This window comes from Camponotus vicinus, unplaced genomic scaffold (genome assembly GCF_025532165.1).
Source record: "Camponotus vicinus isolate PSW18456_S1 unplaced genomic scaffold, iyCamVici1.0 SCAF_5, whole genome shotgun sequence".
Lineage (NCBI taxonomy): Eukaryota > Metazoa > Arthropoda > Insecta > Hymenoptera > Formicidae > Camponotus > Camponotus vicinus.
The window spans coordinates 14,404,518-14,424,939 of record NW_028141977.1 but is presented as its reverse complement, the minus strand read 5'-3'; the positions used below and the strand labels follow the sequence as shown (position 1 = coordinate 14,424,939).

Below are 20,422 nucleotides of genomic sequence, written 5' to 3'. Positions count from 1 at the left end.
CCCTGCCACATGCTCGGTATTTTACATATATATGTACATATATATGTGTGTGTGTGTACCTCTGTATATTTCTCTATCTGCCTGCATACGTGATAATGCGTGTAAAAGATCTTGCGATACCGCGGTATCGTAATGGCGTAAATTTGAAATGTTCTTTCGAAGCAAGAAATTATGTCCAACAATTGTATGCACAAAATGCGAGATATTGCATATATATCTGCAATCCCATTTAACAGATATTATCAATGATTATCATATGCGTAGAATATTCAGTCACATTAAGAAATAAATATTCAATTAAGAGTTGCTGTAACATTATTAAGAAATAGAAATCCATAGATAAATGCGAGAGACGACGCAATGAATTTTCAATAAAATTATTATAGACTGATTGCATCATCTCATTTATTCACAAATTTAATTATCTCGCTTAATACCCGATTGATGACTACATCAATTAGATATAATTAAAGAGATCAAACATTTTATTTCTTCTTCATTCTAGTAAGCGCGATTACAGCAACGAACAATTTAGTTCTAATCTTAATTGCATCAATCTTCTTTCTTATTCCATAATCTAGAAAAAAACCGAATTGCACATTCCAGATTTATCTCATTTGAATTGTTGAATCGTCAATCCACACAGAATTCTACATAAAGTCTACAATAAATCTTAATCTTGACACGCAATCTAGCACTTCAATGGTCCGTATTGAGAAAGGCAAGAACTTTTCTCGCAGCAGAAACCGCGACAGAAGCATCGCAAAAGCGAGTCCGTTGCAACAACAAGAAAGCCAGGAGGATAAGACCGGTTCCTGCAGCGACGAGGAATCCGTGTCACGCCTTGGAGCGCTAAACGTGCTTCACAAGATAAAACGCGGCGGACCCTGGGGCCGCGTACGACGTACGTGTGTAATTGTCGATCGGGCGTCTTACGGCGGGCACATCCGAGAAAAATGCGGGTCCGCCATCGTAATTCGTCGAGTATCGAGCAAACGTTGTGTCCCGATCGGGCGGAGGTATATCTCAAAGCGAGCTTCTCTCGATAAAGTCCGGGTGTACGTGCTGCGGCCGAGGGCCGTACGAATAATCGGAGTCGTTTAGCTCCCCGGCACCGGCCATCACTTGAAATTTACGATTTCGTGTTTATTCCACATAAAGTAAAAACAATCCCCGGTATAACAGTGAAATCGATTGTCCCCTCCGCGCGAAGACATTTACTCGAGAAATAAATGTGAGAGATGAGATCTCTGCATTTTTTTTAACGCACGATAATATTACCAATAGTAAGCTAATAATGTGTAAATAATAAATAAAGAAGTATATATTTTTTTTATTATAAAATAATAAATTTTCAAATATTTTATCCGAACAAAAATTTGTTTTATAATAATCTTCGATAACCTGCATTTAAAGTGTGATTATCAAAAAAAAATTCCAATTATAAATAAGAATAGAAATTTTAAGAAAAAAATGGGAGAGAAAATTGATCAATTTTTACTCACTTAATTCACATAATAATTTACACGAAATTAAATATTTGCATAAACCGGAAAAATATGTAATATTCGTATTCATATAAGATACGATAAGCGAATTGATTAAAAATATGGAAAATTATTCTTATTCATGAACTCGCTATTAAACTCTCCTCCCTATTGCGTAACATATAAAACCGTTCTCTTAATGACACGAGTTTCCTGAAAATAGGCTTTACATCACGTGCTCGTATCCAACTTCCTCTCTGGGATTCACGTTGACGATAACAAACGTGTGCAGCGCACCTAACGACAGTAGGTACCTTTACGTACGAATATACGGCCGGTCCTTTCGCGCGCCATAATTGCAGCATATTCCCGCAATTATTCGAGTCCAAATAATTTCTCGCCGCGCACGCGAACAAAGACCGAACCGTCGCCGGATTTCTCTGTGAAACGGCGCGTGGATCTTCTTTCAACCCGCTGGACGGACGGAGACTCGCTTATTTGCGACGCGTGTATCACCGCAGTGAGCTTGGTTCGCGAGAAGTGCCGAAAGGTACGGGCTCGTACAAACGATGACGACGACAATGACGACCATGTTATACACCGCAATTGGCAAACAAGAGACGATGCTTATGCTGGTAGAAAACGAGAACGAACAAATATATATGAAACAGAATGGGGGAGAGAGAGGTGGGAAAAAGTAGTCCTGATAAGACGAATTCCAAAAGAGATGTGCTTTTAATTATACTAACGCCTGGTGTCCGATTAAATGAACGGAGAAGCCAAATTCGCCAAGCTCGGTGCAAATTTAATTATAGAGAAGAAATGGGAGGAGAAAGGAGGGAAAGGAAAGAGAAGAGAGTATGAGATAAAAAGGAGAGACCGACAGACCAGCTGCAGATTGCGAGAGAGAGGGGAGGGGAACAGGAGCGATCGAGGCAGAGAAATTCAAGTATTTATATGACGGCAGTTTGTTTAGGCCGCTTATTAATGGGACGGAAGAGGGTCGTTGTAATTAAGGAAACTCGGGATTCCATCCACGGTGGCACATACAGTGCGTTCTTTGCCTGAGAACGTTGTCGCGTCTCGCCAAGAATGACGTCTTCCTATGTTCTTCATCCTCGTTCTTCATCCTCGACTCTTCCGTCGTCTTCTTGTTTCTTATGCCGTATTTGTGCGCTTTTTCTATCCCTTTCTTCTCCCTCCCTCGCCCTTTAATCGTTTCGTTTAAGTCGTTGTGCGTCTCTTTCTCCGCTTTCGCGCAGACATCTGAATTGTCTTTCGGTGGGAAACAAAGCGCATTCAACCGTCAAAAGAACCTTCATCGTTCCCGCGTAGCCGCTGCTCCCTTCTTCGCCCGTTCATATTTGCTATTCGAGAAGATATCTTAAACAAGCCCAGGGAAAATGGGAACGAGAAGAGTGGATCGTTGCATACGCATCCGTTAAATTAATCTTAATTTTATGCAAATATCTCGATGTTTCAGTGTATCTCGACGATAATTAGAAAATTATACTTTAATTATACTTTAATTTGCAAATAATAAGCTGCGAGTAATATATAAGAGTAGGATATAAAAGAGAGAGGCGGAAAGATTGGCCAAACGTGTCAGCTAATTAGAAATTAAATTCTAAATTGTTCACATTCACATATGCCTTTATAATACATATTGATTCGCATTATATAACGAAAATATTTTTCTATAATACACATAAATGTATACATAAATATATTCATATAATATATTCATATTTAATTTCATGTTAAACCTTTAAGGTAAACTTGTAATATAAAGATAAATGCATTTATATAATGTAAAAAAAAACTTATCGTTGTCGTATAATGTGAATTAATATTCCTTTGTGGAAGAACAATATGAATAATCGAAACTGAAACTATAATATTTTAATTAAGAATCAGCATAAATAGAAAATATCAATCATATATATTATACGCACAATGTCATGTTATATATTTTATTTTATCATACTAGATATTTTTTAGACAGTGGAGATTAAACGAAAGAAAAAACTTGAAACTATTACATGATATATTAATAAAAAGATTACAATTAATTAAATGTTGTGTAATTAATTTAATATTGAGATTATATGCCATAAAAATGTCATTAGAAGGAAATATACTTAATATTTATTATAAGAATTCAAATAAAAATGCATTCAATATAATTCCTTTAATTAGTTGTAAATAATAATTAAAAAATAAATCTATCATTGATATCTCTTCATAATTTATTTAAGTATTTAAGTCCGCGCCTTTCAGTGCTAATATTATATTTTCAGTCGATATAAAATTTCGCGATAGAATTTTCCCTTGTTCCGTGCGCTCGCGTATATCGCCTTTTAAATTCCCATTCCGCGGAAAAACAAAGCGTATTCAAAGCAACCTACTGTCATTTATATTCATACGATTGTACCCTTCCATCCGTCCTTAAGTGTCTCGCGATAGAATAAAATACTCTCATTGTCTCCCTCAACCCCTCAAATTTTCTCTCTTCCTCTTTCACTGCTTCTTTCCTTCTCTCTCCTCATTTTCCTGTTTGTTCGTTTTTATTCTGTTTCCCAAACAAGAAGATGGGAATTCATTTTATCGATACGGAATACTGTCGCTTTTACAGCGAAATGATCGTAGCATGCTCAGTATACTTAAATGAACGTACTCAAACGGTATCAAACCCATTATGTTTACGACTAAACAATACGTAATAATTAAGAGTTACTTTGATCTTAGTTGAGCACATTGAATGTCGGATCTAATTGTTCTTCAACTTTGGATTATCTATTGTCACGAGCAAATAAACTAGTGATCACTTTTAGATTTTCTCGATATATCTGTATTTTTTTAAATTGTTTAAAATTCATAGAGAGGAAAAAAATCGCAATTAGGGAAATGAGACAATTGTCGATTCTCATTTTATTTTTATATTAACGCATCTGTGGATAAAATTAAGTATGAATCAAATAGATGAGTTTTTTTTATAAATTAGTAATTATAACTTTCAAGTTTTAATTTGCAAATTAAAAAAAAGTCTTATAATAACAAAATATAACGAAGAGATAGAAATCAAAATATCTAAATTAGATTTTCTCGAATAGCGTGAGTTGTAATCACGTCTTATTGTGGAAATTTGATTGAATCTTAAATGTATCCTTCGATGCTCTAAAAATCGACTGCAATGGTCTATATCTATTACATTTTCCCATGACTGATCAATTGCGAAGCGTCTCGTCGTTTGTATGCACCTCTCTTCGTCCCTTCTCCATATCGTAACGGCGTCTCGCAATGTAATAAAATACTCCAAATTTCGCTATCCCTCTCACGTAGCGTACTCTATCCCGTTCCATTTCCATCATGCAAAGTAAGAAAAAGGGAAGAAGAAAAGAGATCGGCGAAGGACTCGGTTAATAAAATGCTGTCAATCGACACGGGGGACCTGCGTTATTTTCTCATCTACTTCCATTCGTACGCACCAATCGCCGTCAACTAAATTCCTATTTTGCGTAGAATAAAGCGCATTCAAAGAAAGAATGAACTGTCATCTATATGCATACGCAACCTCGTTCTTAAGCGTCTCGCGTCAGAATAAAATACTCGTAATGTCTCGCTCACTGGTATTCACCCACCGAAACTTCTCTCATCGTCATTCCATTCCGCAAAGAGAGAAGAGACAGTGAGATGAGGACGAAGGAGGGGCTGAAAAACGGAATTCGTTTAACGGTTACCGAATACATTTCTTTCGACAGTAGACGTCAATTAACTACACCCGATTCGAACTGACGTTAAACGAGAACACACGAAGAGAGCACGGTGGAGGGTCTCGCGAAGGAAAGGGGTGAATAAAGCAGGGCGAGATCTATAGGGAGGGAGAGGGAAGAGAGAGAGAGACAGACACGAAAAGAGGAGAAAGAGGATGAGGAGAGGAGATGGATTTAGTTCGTTCAATTATGTGACTCGAGTGGAAAAGGATGGTCCGCTCAACGTCACGTTTTGCTACGCCGACAGTCGAGATAGAATTTCAACACGGAGCGTTTATTTCGCGTCACTCGATTAATTAATCGCGCATTAAAACTCGATGGGATCTGCATATGCGGCGCGGCGTATCGCGATGCCACGCGATCGATGGAATTTGAGAGAATGAGGAGAGACGGGAGGAAAGAGGAAGGAGGAAAGGGGGGAAGAGGCCGAAAACCTGCAACCATTTTACCGGCATACCGGACAGAAGAGCGCGGAAAAGATCGCCTCCGGGAATCGGTCGTAAAGTCGAAATTATGTGCGTTACGTGCACGCAATTGCTAATTAACCGTCGTAGAGGGAATCACAACTGGTACTTGGAGTGAATACTCCTGTTGTAATTGCGCTTTAATTCGTCGAGATTATTTTAATTATGTCCTCTCTCTGCCGAGCGTACGGCGTCGAATGCGCAACAACCTTTGAGAGAACGAAAAGTGTGTATATTGCAAAATTATCAAATAAAATACATACCAATTGTACAGTAAAACGTAAGCTTTACAAGTAATATTATAATTATGTTACTAGCGAAAAACGTTTATACCTTGAATGACGATTTCTTTATAACGTTTTATTTTTTTCCTTTTTGTTATTTATATCTGTATGCAATAATGTAGGCGACATAAATTGAATTGCGAATTGTAAATCCGAATTTCAATGATTGTATATTTCGAGGGACCAAGAGCATTATATATATTTATTTAAATAAATGCCAAATAATCTTTCTCTTTCTTTCTCTCCTCTCCATTAATTCAACAGCCGAATTATTTGAAATTGCATGATTTTTGACGAACAAACGACGCAATTAATCAGATTCAGTGCTTGACCGAAACGTGCCGTCGCAAAATCGAGGCCACGGCAAACGCATAAGTCATGAATATGTACGGTATGCTGCGCGTGATCATAGAATTTTCGAGACACCCCATATATCTCATCTCTCTCTCGATAAAAGTACGAATAAAATGAATAAATTTTTTTCTACAATAATCAGATTGTATAAATAATAATTCCGAAAACGTAAAGAGATATAGAGAGAGAGAGAGAGCACAATTTAATATTATTCTTTCGCGTGAATATCGCGTGTTAGAAACCAATTCGAATTTCAAATATTCGTTTTTATCTCAGTTTCGATAAGCCGATTTATGCACATATAAGACATGATATTTTGCGTAACCGGAATGTACAAGGAGAACATCATTTTCGCATCCGCTCGCCGCGGATTAAACTACACTCGCTCCGAAACGCGATGCATTAATGCGCAATTAGCGGAAAGATAGTAATTATCCGATAACGATAATATCGATCTCGCCTGATTGATCGGCCCGAAAGATGCCGGGATTAGCGATGCCGTGTCGTGCGGGCGTGGCGTTCATGGCGCCGATTTAAAGTGGTCGGGCGGTATCCGACATAACGAGATGCATCGCCCTCGCGCGGACGCGTAACTTAAGGCAGCCACCGGAGCGTGCATCCGTGGGTGCAGCAGCCACTCCTGGGCACGGGAATCGCACGGGATCTGGGTGAGTGTCTGTATCATCGTGCGTAACAGCTACGATGTCGTTGTTACGCTTTTGAGGATTACTATAATCGCGTTAATAAATATCGCGGGATGAATATAATTCCCTTTTAAATTCAGCAACGAAGCGGCGAAGAGAGCTCGCGACGTGCAATCGATGTCGAAAGTGCACTGATAGAGCCGGCCTTAATCCGATTCGGATGGATTAATACCCCCCTCCCCCCGCACGCGCGCGCGCGCAATTCCTAGTCATCTTCACATCTAAACGATGAATTTGTTAAATTTCGATTTGAAACGTAATTAAGCGCCAATTCCTCATTGTAACAAGTTCTGCGTATAAACACGTTCACAGTTTATTTTATCTCGATAATAATTTGCTATCGTATATTAAATATATTTACAAACGCGCAGATAGATAATAAAATAAATGATAAGATAATAAAAACGCATAAAATACAAAACAAGAATCTTCCAAGATTCGTGACAAAAATGAAAGAAAAATTGCAATATAATGAAGTGATGCAATAAAAAAGATAAAATCATTTACGTCAGATAAAATGTGTACAAAAACAAATAATCAGTAGTGATAGCTTTTTTAAGAATAGATTATAAAAGGATAAAATGCAAAGTAGCATTTAAGTTGTAGACATTGAAGTTTCTTTTAAGCTAATGTTTCTTTTCTTCGTGTAACACGTAGGGAGAAAAGTGTTCTCGCTTAATCTAAAAATGTAAAAAAGAAGTTCAATATTCCGTCAGGATCAACGTGAAAGACCATTTCCTAGCACCAACGTTAAAAAACGAGAAAATTAAAATAGCCGGAACAATAGGATTAATATAAAAGACGATCTTGAGAGACGTGTGGCTTCATAGTGTTAGGTGCTGCGAGCAAAAACGGAAAATTGATTAACACATAATAAAAACGGGGTAAGGAAGGCGAGGTGCGACAAGTGAAGGCACTCTAACCACGTTCAAGATGCAGAATAAACCCAAGTTATAGGACTTGGAGCGTTAATATTCCTGCGGTGCGCAAATATTTTGACTGTCCGACCGCGAAGAAAATTATATGTCGTAACATTTAAGCATTAATTCGCTACAAAATGGCCGACCTCATGAATTCTAACATTATTTGCGCAGATAGGTTATCGTAGGCGACGCAGTATCGGTCGACTTATTCCAACACATATTTCCCCAAGGAGCATCTCTCCCAAGAGAGCCCGGTTTATTCTCGAGGAAACACGACGTGATGAATTTCTAATTGGAACGACGAAAGGTCTCTCTTTATAAACAACACATCTTCTTTAAATGCTATTGTATTGTAAGATCCATTTGTCCTTTTTATAACTCAAATAAGAAATTTCTCTAATTTATAATATTTGTTAATTAAATATATATATATACATATAATCCTATTCCACGCTAATTAGAATATTTTTTGCAAATTTAATGCAGTTTTAAATAATAATTTTATTTGAGCCTTTTCTGAGATACTTTAGAACTGAACAAGATACTTGTACTATGTACTTTTCTAAAATATATAATAATTAAATCAAATTGTTATATCGATTGATATATCGATGATATCATATATCCATTTTAACAAGATCTCTCTTCAAATTTAAATCACTTAAAAATACACGGCTTCTATAAAATTATTGATATCATAAACAATTTAGAAATGTCATATTAATTTTATATCGATTATATTTTATTGTTTTCAAATCTACAACAATAACAATATTTAATTGGGATTTAAAGAAAAATATTTTTATTGATTTTTACTAAACTGAATGTGTGTTTTAACTTAATATATTTTGGAAATTCTCAATGAGTTTATTATTACATACAAATAATGTGAGTTTATTATTACGTACAAATAATAATAGGTGCACTCAAGATTGAGTTCGCGTCGATTTAGATAGGTACTCAATATTCCAAACCATTAAGAGCTGAAATTACTTGCAACCGAAGCATGTAAATTTTCAGCAACGCGTATGCACGAGCGCTTAACCCTGTCGTCGGCAAAAACTCTCAAGGACGTGTTGCCAAAGTACTTAACGAAGAGGAAGTTTGGACGACGACGACGACGACGACACGACAGGAACTTGCCAAAAAGTCCCCTCGCACAACAGAAATGATGCGTGTGTATATGTGTGTGTTGTGTGTACACTGTTTCCCATTAAAACGAAATGCTGTTTCGCTATTCGCGGTGCACCATTAGGTGTATGGAAATGGCACATAACCAGGACGATAAGTGCGGAAGGGGTTGAGAAATGAGGAAGTTCCCCCACGGTAATCGTCCCGGTTCTTCAGCTTATCTTGTGTGACTCGTCGACATACATGTCGTCCTTATCTTCTTCGTCCCATATTATACACGCTATGCACAACGGTGGCCAGCTATTTTCAAGTGAGAAACCAGACGGGACTCACAATGGAGGGCCGAGACACTTTAAACATAAAGGGTCTTAACTTTCCGAGAGAGATTAGATTTTTAAAGCATTCTATCCACGCGCGCGCGCTGCTGATCCCCGGCTCGTGTTAACGCCTCGCTCGTCGCATTCGCGAGTGATTGCGAGAGAATTTTACAAGAAAAGTTGCACGAGATGCTTTCGATATATCTGCCGATCTCGATTAACTACTGGCAATCGTTGTAATTGTTAGAAGAAGAAGAGTTACAAGCGCTTTTCTCTCTTTTGTGACGTTTAATATGACAAAATAGACGCATTGCGTAAAATATTCATATTCCTCACGTCAATGTTTTTTTTATAGAAATACATGATACACTGAGTATTATTGAATATACATTGTATTCTGGTTGCGCAATATCTCAGTGCCATTTAAGTCACATAAAGCCTTGTAACATTCGGCTGACGACGTGTCATTGATCGCAAGTCGCGCCCACTCAACTCGGTCCCAGCTCGGTCGCACTGAACCGTGAAATTACAATAGCGCAGTGGCAAACGCGACGTGTCATCGTCTTCCGGAGTGCGAAACTAGATTACTTCCAGTCGCTACCCAAGTTTTTCCACGCAAATTTACAAAACACATCATCGCGACGTGAACGCATGCGCTTCTTCGACTCATATTATATGCTTGTGTGTCTGTATATGTCGGATATATGTTGCCTCGTAGAAAGTTTAATTACTTAAAAATGTACGCGTCTGGAGTAGACACTTTTCCTTCTTGAGTTCACACTCGGCGTCTGTGAGTGGAATCTAATTCGCGCCAATGACTCAGCGGAGAGAGTAAGTTTGCAAGAAAAAGCAAACAGACGTGTAATTTACAAGCGAAATATAAGGTAATAAACATGCTGATTTAAAAATAATAATTCTGAATTCGCTGAAATTAGTATTTCAACATTTCATAAACTGAAACAAATATTTTAATTCTTATTTTATACATACAAAAAAAGAATCACAAATTAAACAAACTTACAAATAATTTTGTGTTTTAATACTCATGAAAATAACTGCTCTCTTTTTTTTATTACATTAGTGAGAATTTGAATATGGAGAAAATTCTGACACTTTTTTTACCTCTGAAATGATACATTTTTCTGGGAAAATAACTTTTGAAACGTGAAAATATTATCGTAGGATTAAATAAAAATAAAACTATTTAAATACAATTTTCGCACATAAAGTTCAGTTCTTTTAAATATATAAAAAAATTGTCACAAATTTCGTCGGACCACTTTTAACATTCTCTCAATTGTGCGTTCAATTTTATCCATACATATTTCTTTATTTCCATATAATAAAAATGCCCCATAATAGTTATCAGTGTTTTTGTGAGAGCCTAGCTATTGAATTAAAGTGCTCTCCCACGTGTCGGTGAAATATCTCTAAATTACCGCATCGTAAAAAAAAAATATCGTCGGACATATTCGCGTGGAACACACAACGGCGGCTTCGTGCAAGGTGAAACTAGTTGATTTCACGATTGCAGCAGCATGATGCCTGTCTGCGCCGGTAATGACTATCGATCGAAAACTTCCATAACCATCTCTTTAGCGCTGTCTGTACTCATATCGTGCCCGCATTTCCTGACAGAAATCGGACAAGCTGCAACTCGACGAGCGACGATGAAATCAAAGCGATCGCGTTACGTCGTTTGATAGAGATTGTCGTTAGAATCGCGCGCATGCTCGCGCAAGACATCATTTCGCAGCATCGATCATTTCGCGGGTACGCAGTAGTCGGAAATAACTTTACAAGTTTACATCTAAATACCGCGATGTGACATTTGTAATGCCAATAAATTTAATTACGCTTCATATCATTCCACTAAATATCAGAGAAGGCAATTGAATTTCAATTAGTAACGGAAAGTGTGCAATTGCAACTTAACCGATTAAAGAGACTCGATAGGAATGAAATAAGACTTTCTAGAAATTTAGTCTTCCAGACGCTAAGCCGCAAGATTAATTAAAGATCAAATCGAGATCTCGATCAATGTAAGATTCACGATTAACAAACGAGTCGTCCAAAAATTGATAAGCGCGAGTAATTAAGTTGCAAAGCTAATTCGCGGAGCCTTGATCGATGGAGAAGCACTATGTCTACATAACGCGGCAATATATAGTAGCCTTCATCCTGGGACGGTACAGCGCACGTAGTAAACGAATCGCTCGATTAAGCGCCGTAATCGCGAGGCACTACGAATCAGAGCCCGTGATGCACACATAGAGATGTAAACCTACGCGATTACGTACGTACGTGAACTCGATGGGTACACAAAGGGGAAGAGAAACGACAGGGCCGGAAAGGGAAAGAGTATGTGTGTATGTACGTGTGTGTTCACGCGTGTAACAGGGATAAAGAGGATCGAGTTTTAACGAAGACAAAGCGAGACAAAGCGAGTACACAAACGACCTGACGTCGAATGATGCGAACGGGTTAAAACCACGTAATTAACATGGGTAATTGCAAAAGTATAGCGTCGCCACGATCGTCGGGTTGTCACGTCGCTTTCGATTCGTCCACGCGAAGCATCGCCATTTGCGGGATGATTCGGTTAAATGATCCCATCGGAATCGTGCAGCGCCGCTGAAACGCACGAAAGCTTCCCGCATTGATCGATAGATAGATGGATTATTTTACGAAATTATCCTATGATAATCCATCTAATTGCTTGCACGAACGAAACGCCGTTTTAAGTTTTACAGAAAATGCATGACAATTATCAAAGAAGTAAATTCACACCAAGAGGAATTCATTAATCGAATGCAGCGGAAAAAATATAATTAGAGAAATATAAAATAAATAAAAATTCGACTTTATAGAAAAAGCAAGTTTTATAAAAAAAGTGTATGACAATTATATAAAGAAAAACTAAACTTTTACATGAAAATTGTATTCAAATATTCCTATTTTTACACAGGCATGCACAATATTTTTATATGTCAAATTAACAATATTATTTACATTAGTATAGTTATTAGTACGATTGAATTTATAGAGGAAGCGCGCAACCGTAATTATAAAAAATTTCCATGTATAAAATTGTAACAAAAATACACTTTTTTTCAAGAATATTTTGTTAAAATAAGATTAAATAAAATTTTCCTTTGTATGATATGTGCAAATAAAATCAAAAGTCAATATGGCTCTCTCGTTAAAATGTGATAAGATTTTGCAATAAAAATTTCAAATACGCTAATATTAAGTAGAGCTGTAGAATCAGCTACATTGAAAACGATGAAATTACGAAAACACCAGCTTGTAAATAAGCAATAAAACATTAAAAAAACATCGAAATTCCAAAATCTCAACAAAAAAAATCAGCATTATGTGCCACAAACGAAAATTATTAAATAAAACCAATAATAAATTCAATAGATTTGTTCACTTTATAGTTGCTCTGCCGTTGTACGACGCGTTTCAGAGCTTTTTCTTTTTCTCATGTTCTTTATTGCTTCTCCATGGCATTTATATGATACATTCACGAAAACTTGAATAATTACAATTACGCGCATACTAATCAGCAGAATATAATGATCGTGCGACATCTTGCATGATACTCTAGATGTCAATCTCATGCGCATTTCATTATATTACAACGAGAGAATAATGCGAAAACTATGTTACGATAATGTTTGGCTATGACTTTGGAAAATTCCCAAGGTGTTTTACGTCAAAAAAAAGGAGCGTAATCGTTTACGTATAGCGCGCCATTGTTTACATATACATGTCTTTTAGCGCGTTCGTCTTGTCATTTACCCGACGAGACTCGAGTGGAAAGGTGGCATTCTACTGTCATATTATCTTTTGAAATATAATTGCGTTTTAATGGAAGATGCCAAACGTGATCATTCCCCATATTTATTACAATTAACGTATCGATATTAGTCAGCACGATTGATTAATTCCCGTGATAAATAATATGCGAATATCGCGGCAAAAGTCATTTGATTCAAGAAAGATATATCCGATTATATAATACGAATCATGTTTTGCAAGATTTATGTGTTGAAATTGTGTGATATGAGAGAGAATAAAGTTTTATAGTGCCATTTTCATATTTTTCGATAATTAATAAAATGTTACTGTAGCAGTTTGAAATGTTACTGTATACAGTTTTTGCATTGTTTGTTTCATCGCAATATGATAAAATTGCATGCGATTAATGTCGGAAATGTAAAGTACCGCGTAATCGTATTTCGCTGATTAATACATACTTGATCGTAACTAATTTGTGAACATTGTGTGAGTGCTATGTGAAGAAGCGACAAAAGACAAACAAAAGAAAGAGACCCGGGGAGACAATGATATAGCAATCCTAAAGTGAGCATAAATATAATTATTATTTGTAAAATTAAGAGAAATTAGGTCTACAGGATTTTAAGAAAATTAAATTATTATTTATATTTTACAATAGCTAATGTGTAACACAAATTTCGTCGTGAATTATATAAGTTTTTTCAAAGGATAAAAAAATTTTTTAAAAATTATAATTTCATGCAATAATTTTGTTAAATATTAATTATCTCGAATATTATTTTATATGTATAATTCAAATATATTTTTGTATTTTTCAGATCATCGTCGTATATTGCAACGTTGCGCATCGAGAAAGTTGTCACAGTGGTGAGTGTTGAATTATATTTTATTAACTTTTTATCTCGAAATAATGAATTTGCGAAGATTATGCAATGATAATAGAGAGATATATTATTAGATTATATATTTATATTATATTAGTTTACTTTATATAAACTACTTAATGTCTGAATTCATATTTCTATATAGTTATTTTTATATATAAAAAAAATTGCACATTTTTTCAAGTTTATAAGGATGCTATAAATATAATATTTCATAAATTCATTATTTTGAAATAAATACGTCAAGATAAGTTAATGCATGTATAAACATTTAATCTCAAAATCGTTCGTTTTATTATTCGTACAAAGATAAGCGCGAATAAAAATTTCAAACTGAATGGAACCCTTTTGTGAGCGGATTCTATCTCATATATTAAATTATTTTTCTTTATTAATTCCAAGAAATACAATAATAATTTTTTTAATACATAAGGCTAATTTTATACATAGAAATTTCAACATTTTTTAACTTTTTAAATTATTTATCTATCTCAACTTTGTATTTCGTATCACAGTTCTATCATTTTACATGCATACGAAAAATGTCATTTCGTAGATCTGCTTAGTATTAGCAAATTTGAAATTTTTCCAATTTTTCAACTCCAACTTCCAGCGATGTTATAAGATTGATAAATTTAGGGTGTCTGTAAGTTGTTATATTTTTTAAATTTAAGGCATATGTAGGACGAAAAAGAAACGGCGAGCATCGATGTTCCTTGTTACAGATTGTCACTGTTGCGTAAATTTTATGCGCATCGCGCTCGGCTAGGAGAATTCAACGGCACACGAGCAATCGCATAAATTGCCCGGCGTGCGTGCTACGCATTCGTTTACGGGGCTTCTCGTTGCGATGCAATTAATTCAAGCGGACTAGAACTCTCCCGAACCCCGCCCTGCCGATCCCTGCACTCTCTTTCTGTCGGAGCGTCTGCATCGATTTCGCGCGCGTAGGATAAACCTGATCACGGAAGGGTTTGCCAAACAAGGGAACATCGAGTAAAGTTGCGCAACTCTGTCGACGTGTACAGGTTCCACTAAACTTCTTCAAACCCGAAACCGGAGATTTTCGTAAACCGCGCCGCGTGGAAAGCTATCGGAATTTTTTACATATTTCCCTCAACTCGCATTCGATATGTTGCGTAAATGGGGAATATGTGTCTCGCAAAATGCGAAATATGGCATGTTGAGCCTCTCCGATAACCGGGATTTATTAACAGTCCGTATGCGATAAAAGTATTTATAAGCGAGAGTATGATCGCGAAACTCTACAAATCCGTGCTATTAGCAATATTTTGCGCTTCAGTTTTGAAAGATAATCAAATAAACTCTTGGATATTTAACAAGAGAATTTATAGAGAGAGCGCGATAGATTTTCAATGATAATGTAGAAATGTAATTATGCTCCAATTTGTCTCGCCTGTTTATATCTTGTTGATCGCGATATCCATATACTTGACCGTCGATGCAAAATAAGGAAAGAAATATAAAAACGTATAACATTGATTACTTTATTATTTCGTAATATATCGCGAGATATAGCGCGGCACGAACATTTAATACCTTGATACCGCGCGAAGATGCGCGTAAGCGTATAAAAAATAAACTCGCGTGAGCTTCGGTATTGTCCGTCACGTTGGCACATCTGATATTTTTGTAAACTGCCTCGGACGGAAAGTCGATATATATATGTCATATATTATTTTTAGAAATACAGTATAAGCCATCGTCTCGCTACTACGCCAAGACGCTGCAAGTTTTGCATTTTTATTGTCTCTCGCTGTTTCTCGGTCGTACGTATGTACGTATTTGTGCATATCGCACCAAGTATACGCGTATGTGACGTGCAAAAGTAATAATCGCGAAGAGCGTGGATGCACGAATAATATAAATATACGAGTCGCGGTAAAATCGAGGAGGAGAGAGAAAATTCACTGCGAGGAAAGAAAATCATATCCCATTTGCAAGTTAGCTTGTATAACAAGTATCCCTATTTTCTTTTATTCACGATTGCGAGCATTGTTTATAAGCATAGTTGTTAAGAAACAAGCGAGTCATAAAATTTTCAGCAACGTACTGTAAAGTAATCCAATTTGGCGGAAAGTCGATTTCTAGGGTCGGGCGAGCTGTCACGACTGCGCGAATGCAAATAAGCTAACGACGTTACGCAACTTGGACCTGCGCCGGAAGCAAAGCACTCCGTAGGACGCGCACCTGATCAGAAACGTGTCCTATGTATGCCCCGCGGATAATACCCGGGGTCGGTAATTCATTTCCAAATGCATTAAACCGACGTGGCTTCAAAGCGCCTTCTGTTAACGGAGAGGTTTCGTACGCGAAACTGTATAATTGATTTACTCCCTGTAATCTTAACGGATTGAGTTATATTATTCTCCGCGTGTGCCGTTCGCGTTCGCTGCAAGCGCGAAAGAAAGACGAGCAAACAACGGACGTGGACCGACCGACCGCCCGCGGGGAAACGGGCATATGCGCATCCGTATCAACATGCACGTACGCGCGCGCATAATGCATACATGTATGCGGGACTCACGTATAGATGCACCCGCCCTCGTAGCTGTAGGGTGCCCCGTGCTATTGGACGCGTCATTTCATAAAGATCGCTTTTTTTACGCGTTACAGCGCGCACGCCGGTCCATCGATAAAAATTACAGTATCCGCCACCGCTGTGCATTCGCGACTGCACTTGGTCGGGGTCGCGTAGCGTGACAATATGGGAATTTAATACCGCAATGCGCGGAAGGGGAGGGAGGATGACCGGAGGGGTTGAAATAACGCCGTAATAACTGGCTTCGGCAGCAAACAGAGAAGAGAGAAAGGGAGGAGTCGACTCGTCTCTCGCATCCTCTCCGCCATTCTATCGACCCTACGAGGCGAGAGGCCAGAGGTTGTATCGCACCAGCACGAGCAAACGGAATTTCGTTAATTTCCCTCTGCCTCCCTTCTCCCCCGTTCCTCGTCCCTCTTCCGCGCCGACGTAGGTGCTCGGCGACGGCGCATCGTAATTTCCCGCGCTCGCGCGTTTCTCAAGTAAATTGCCCGTATTATAATGTCGAGTGGACTGCTTAATTATCGTTAGCCCCGGACGGGGTAACTTTCTTGCCGCGAAACGTTCGCGGTGATAATTTTGCTGAATTGCGTGCACCGTTTTACAGGATCGATTCAATAGAATTACCAGTCCCTTCACGTGCTGAATTTATAGGTGTAGTTTATGGATTGAAGCGAAATAAAATCTATCTCTCGGTGCGAATTTTCCAAGGCATTAGTCACATATTAATGGTAACCTTCAAATATTTGACACGTATTGTATTTCGTATAAAGCGAAAAAAATCTGTCGGTATGTTACAATGCACCATTTAATCGATCTTAAACACAGAGGAGATATAGATATTATCTTGATTCGGAAAATTATAAAATTTTAAACTTTTATTAAAAATTATCATTATATCGTGACTTTTTGATATTACTTGTTATAGAATTAAAATCAATTTTATTGAATCATTTTTAGTAATAATCACGGTCCATTATAAAAATTCTATATTTATATCGCGCTTGACTCTGTTTGAAATAACTTGATTAGCATGTCTCCCCTCAAGTACCCAACAAAGTTGTTCAAAACTGATTACGGATTTTTAAGATATTCCAAAGAAAGAAGTAACGGCACTTCGGCGTCATTCCGGCTCCGCCGGATCAGGGATGGCGACTGGGTTGCTGCAGGATGTAAAATTGCGTCACGAGGGAAAATATCGAGGTGGTTGTATTCTCTCGACCGCCGAGGCTCCTCCTCGCGAGGGATCTTAAATCGGGCGGCAGGTGCGCGTGATAGCGGTAGAAATTTAATCAGAGGTGTATCTCCCGCTATTACATAACGGCCACGAGTGCGCAATAAAGAATTTACACTTCTAATTGACAGTTTTGTCGTGCGTTGTGTGTTGTGTCGTACACACGTGATCGCTATTGAGACTTGCCCTATAACATCAAAGCTGACGACGCATACACATTAGTCGAGATATCGAAAAACTCTGCATTCTTAAGATATGTTTATACGAAACTTCATAAGCAAAACGAGCTTTCTTTCCGGTGCTTTCAGTATTTTTCTGAAATATTCAGATTAATTCTATCGTTATTTTTATTTTCAATTCTACTACAAGTTTTTCATGTGTTTATAATTGCAGGTTTTTTACATACGTTACTTTTCATAAGTTTAAAACTTTTCGTCATAATTTATTTTCGTTTATGACGTTTTATGTATATACATAATTTATATAAATCTTCCATTTTTCCATTTTCCATTTTTAAATTTTTCATTATAAATTGTACTCTATGTAAGTACATAAGTAAAATTTTCAATAAATATGCAACAAAATGCAAAGTATAAAGTTAAATACAAGTATAAAATTAAATGTAATTGCACAATAAAAATAAAAAAATACACATGAAAAAAAGACGAGAGAATAGTAAGTTGTTTCCATATCTCTTCAACTTTACTAACACAACAAAATAAACAGAAACAAAATAAAGAGAAATACACGATATAATTAGGTACGCAATAAAATATATATACCTGTAAGTAAAAACGAGAGGGGGAGCATAATAATGTCACGTGAAAAGAAGTCGACGAAAACTGCAACTCCCCACTAAAAATTATCGCAGGGACGCTTAATATTGAAGGCAGATGCACGCTATCGCGATAGAATTTTAATCGACGCAGGATAGTCAAAAGTTTTTTCAAGATTCTCAAAAATCCAGTCGAGGGCGAATGTTCGTACAAAAACCGACACGATCTTCTCACGATCATTAAAATGCAAATGGTCGAGTATCGCGCGAATTTCTGGTATCGGGAATTTTAATATTGCAACACGCTCACGTGTGTCGATTCGCGCGCAAACACATCGCAAGACAGGTAGAGGAGCCCAGGAAAATGCAGTCAATAGGGGACGGCAAAGGAGAGAGGGAGGGAGATACCAAGAGAAGCGAGATTGCGGTACTTATGGAAATTAAAATCGCTCCCCGACAAATATTCGCGAGAAACGACTTACGAAACTCCGAAGTTTAATCTTGAATTTGATTAAGCCGAGTCCGTAGCCTCCCGTCGCGCCTCATCCCTTCCCCCCTCCCGCCATCAGCTTGTCATTCCCCCCTTGCCACGCCTTTGCGAATTAACTGACCGTGCTCGGAATTGTTTCGTAATAAGGTGAAGGCGCTTCTCGTTTGTTCGTTACCTTAACGACTAACCGATATAAAATTAATTCTCGGTGCGCGGTAAATTGCATGGCGCGCGTAATCGAGTGGGCATCTCTCTCGATCGAAAGAGCTACTGAGAAAAAAATAATATTCCCCAAAAACGTCTATTTTTCAAGCAGTTTTTTGTAAATCTATTATTGAGATTACAAAATTTTGTATATATCATTCATCCGTTTTATTGAACTTTTTTAGAAAATATCTCCAATGTAACAGAATATTAAAGGATATAAAGATCAAATACAATAGCATGAAAGCTTGAAATCTCTTCTTTGTATCGACGATAGTTCAGTTTTAAAATGTGGAATATTTCTGTTGCATTGAAACTTGTCAACAAGCTCTTGAAGATCGCAAAAGCTTTGCACGAGTTTCACGATTATACGTCGCATTTCAACATGAGAGAGAAAGATGCATCGATAAATTAAATTATTCAGGGAATGTCGCAATTTTTGCGGCATGTACGATATTAAAGTATTAGCTCGTCGTGCTCGTATTAAAAGCGTATTAAAACATTAACGTACACTTTGTGCGCCGTCCAAAAATTAAAAACATGTCTGTGCATCACTGCAAAAATTGCATCAACGAATTATCGTAAATATCATGTTCGCAGATACGGATATAGTTGCGCAGCTTTCACATAAAGGCGCGCTGCCAAGCATCTATGTATCAAAATTAACGAATAGCTTGCAGCGTTTCTTTACAGAAAATCATGTAATTACATTATGTCGTAGGAGTAATTACAGTATAATAACATAAGCTTTAATCTACTCAATGAAATAACTGTTGCATTTAAAATTTAATTGTTAGATATTCATACCACGCGCAAAATAACGAAATAAACAATCTCTCTTGCGGGAGATAATTTGTAATTGTTTTAGTGTCTAGATGTAATTTTTTAATTAAGACGTAATTAAGTAATCGTAGGTTGGAAATCGCAAAGTCGGCATATTGATTTAATAAAAACGTTTCGACTGTGCGTTTAAATTCTTTTTCTTTTTATATAGAATTAAGAATAATTTTTAGCGATAATTTAGATTT

The 20,422-nt window shown here is 37.0% G+C and overlaps 1 protein-coding gene and 1 long non-coding RNA gene across 18 annotated transcripts in view; one reads left to right on the top strand and one right to left on the bottom strand.

The window, feature by feature from the left end:
- Positions 1–20,422, bottom strand: part of LOC145972463 (protein muscleblind) — a 374,150-nt gene that overhangs the window by 165,265 nt on the left and 188,463 nt on the right. The window lies entirely within an intron of this gene.
- The window catches only part of LOC145972465 (uncharacterized), an 82,908-nt gene continuing 76,568 nt past the window's right edge, over positions 14,083–20,422 (top strand). Inside the window, exon 1 of the long non-coding RNA XR_014439174.1 lies at positions 14,083–14,111. This is a non-coding gene — a long non-coding RNA (uncharacterized LOC145972465). The remainder of the gene's footprint in view (positions 14,112–20,422) is intronic.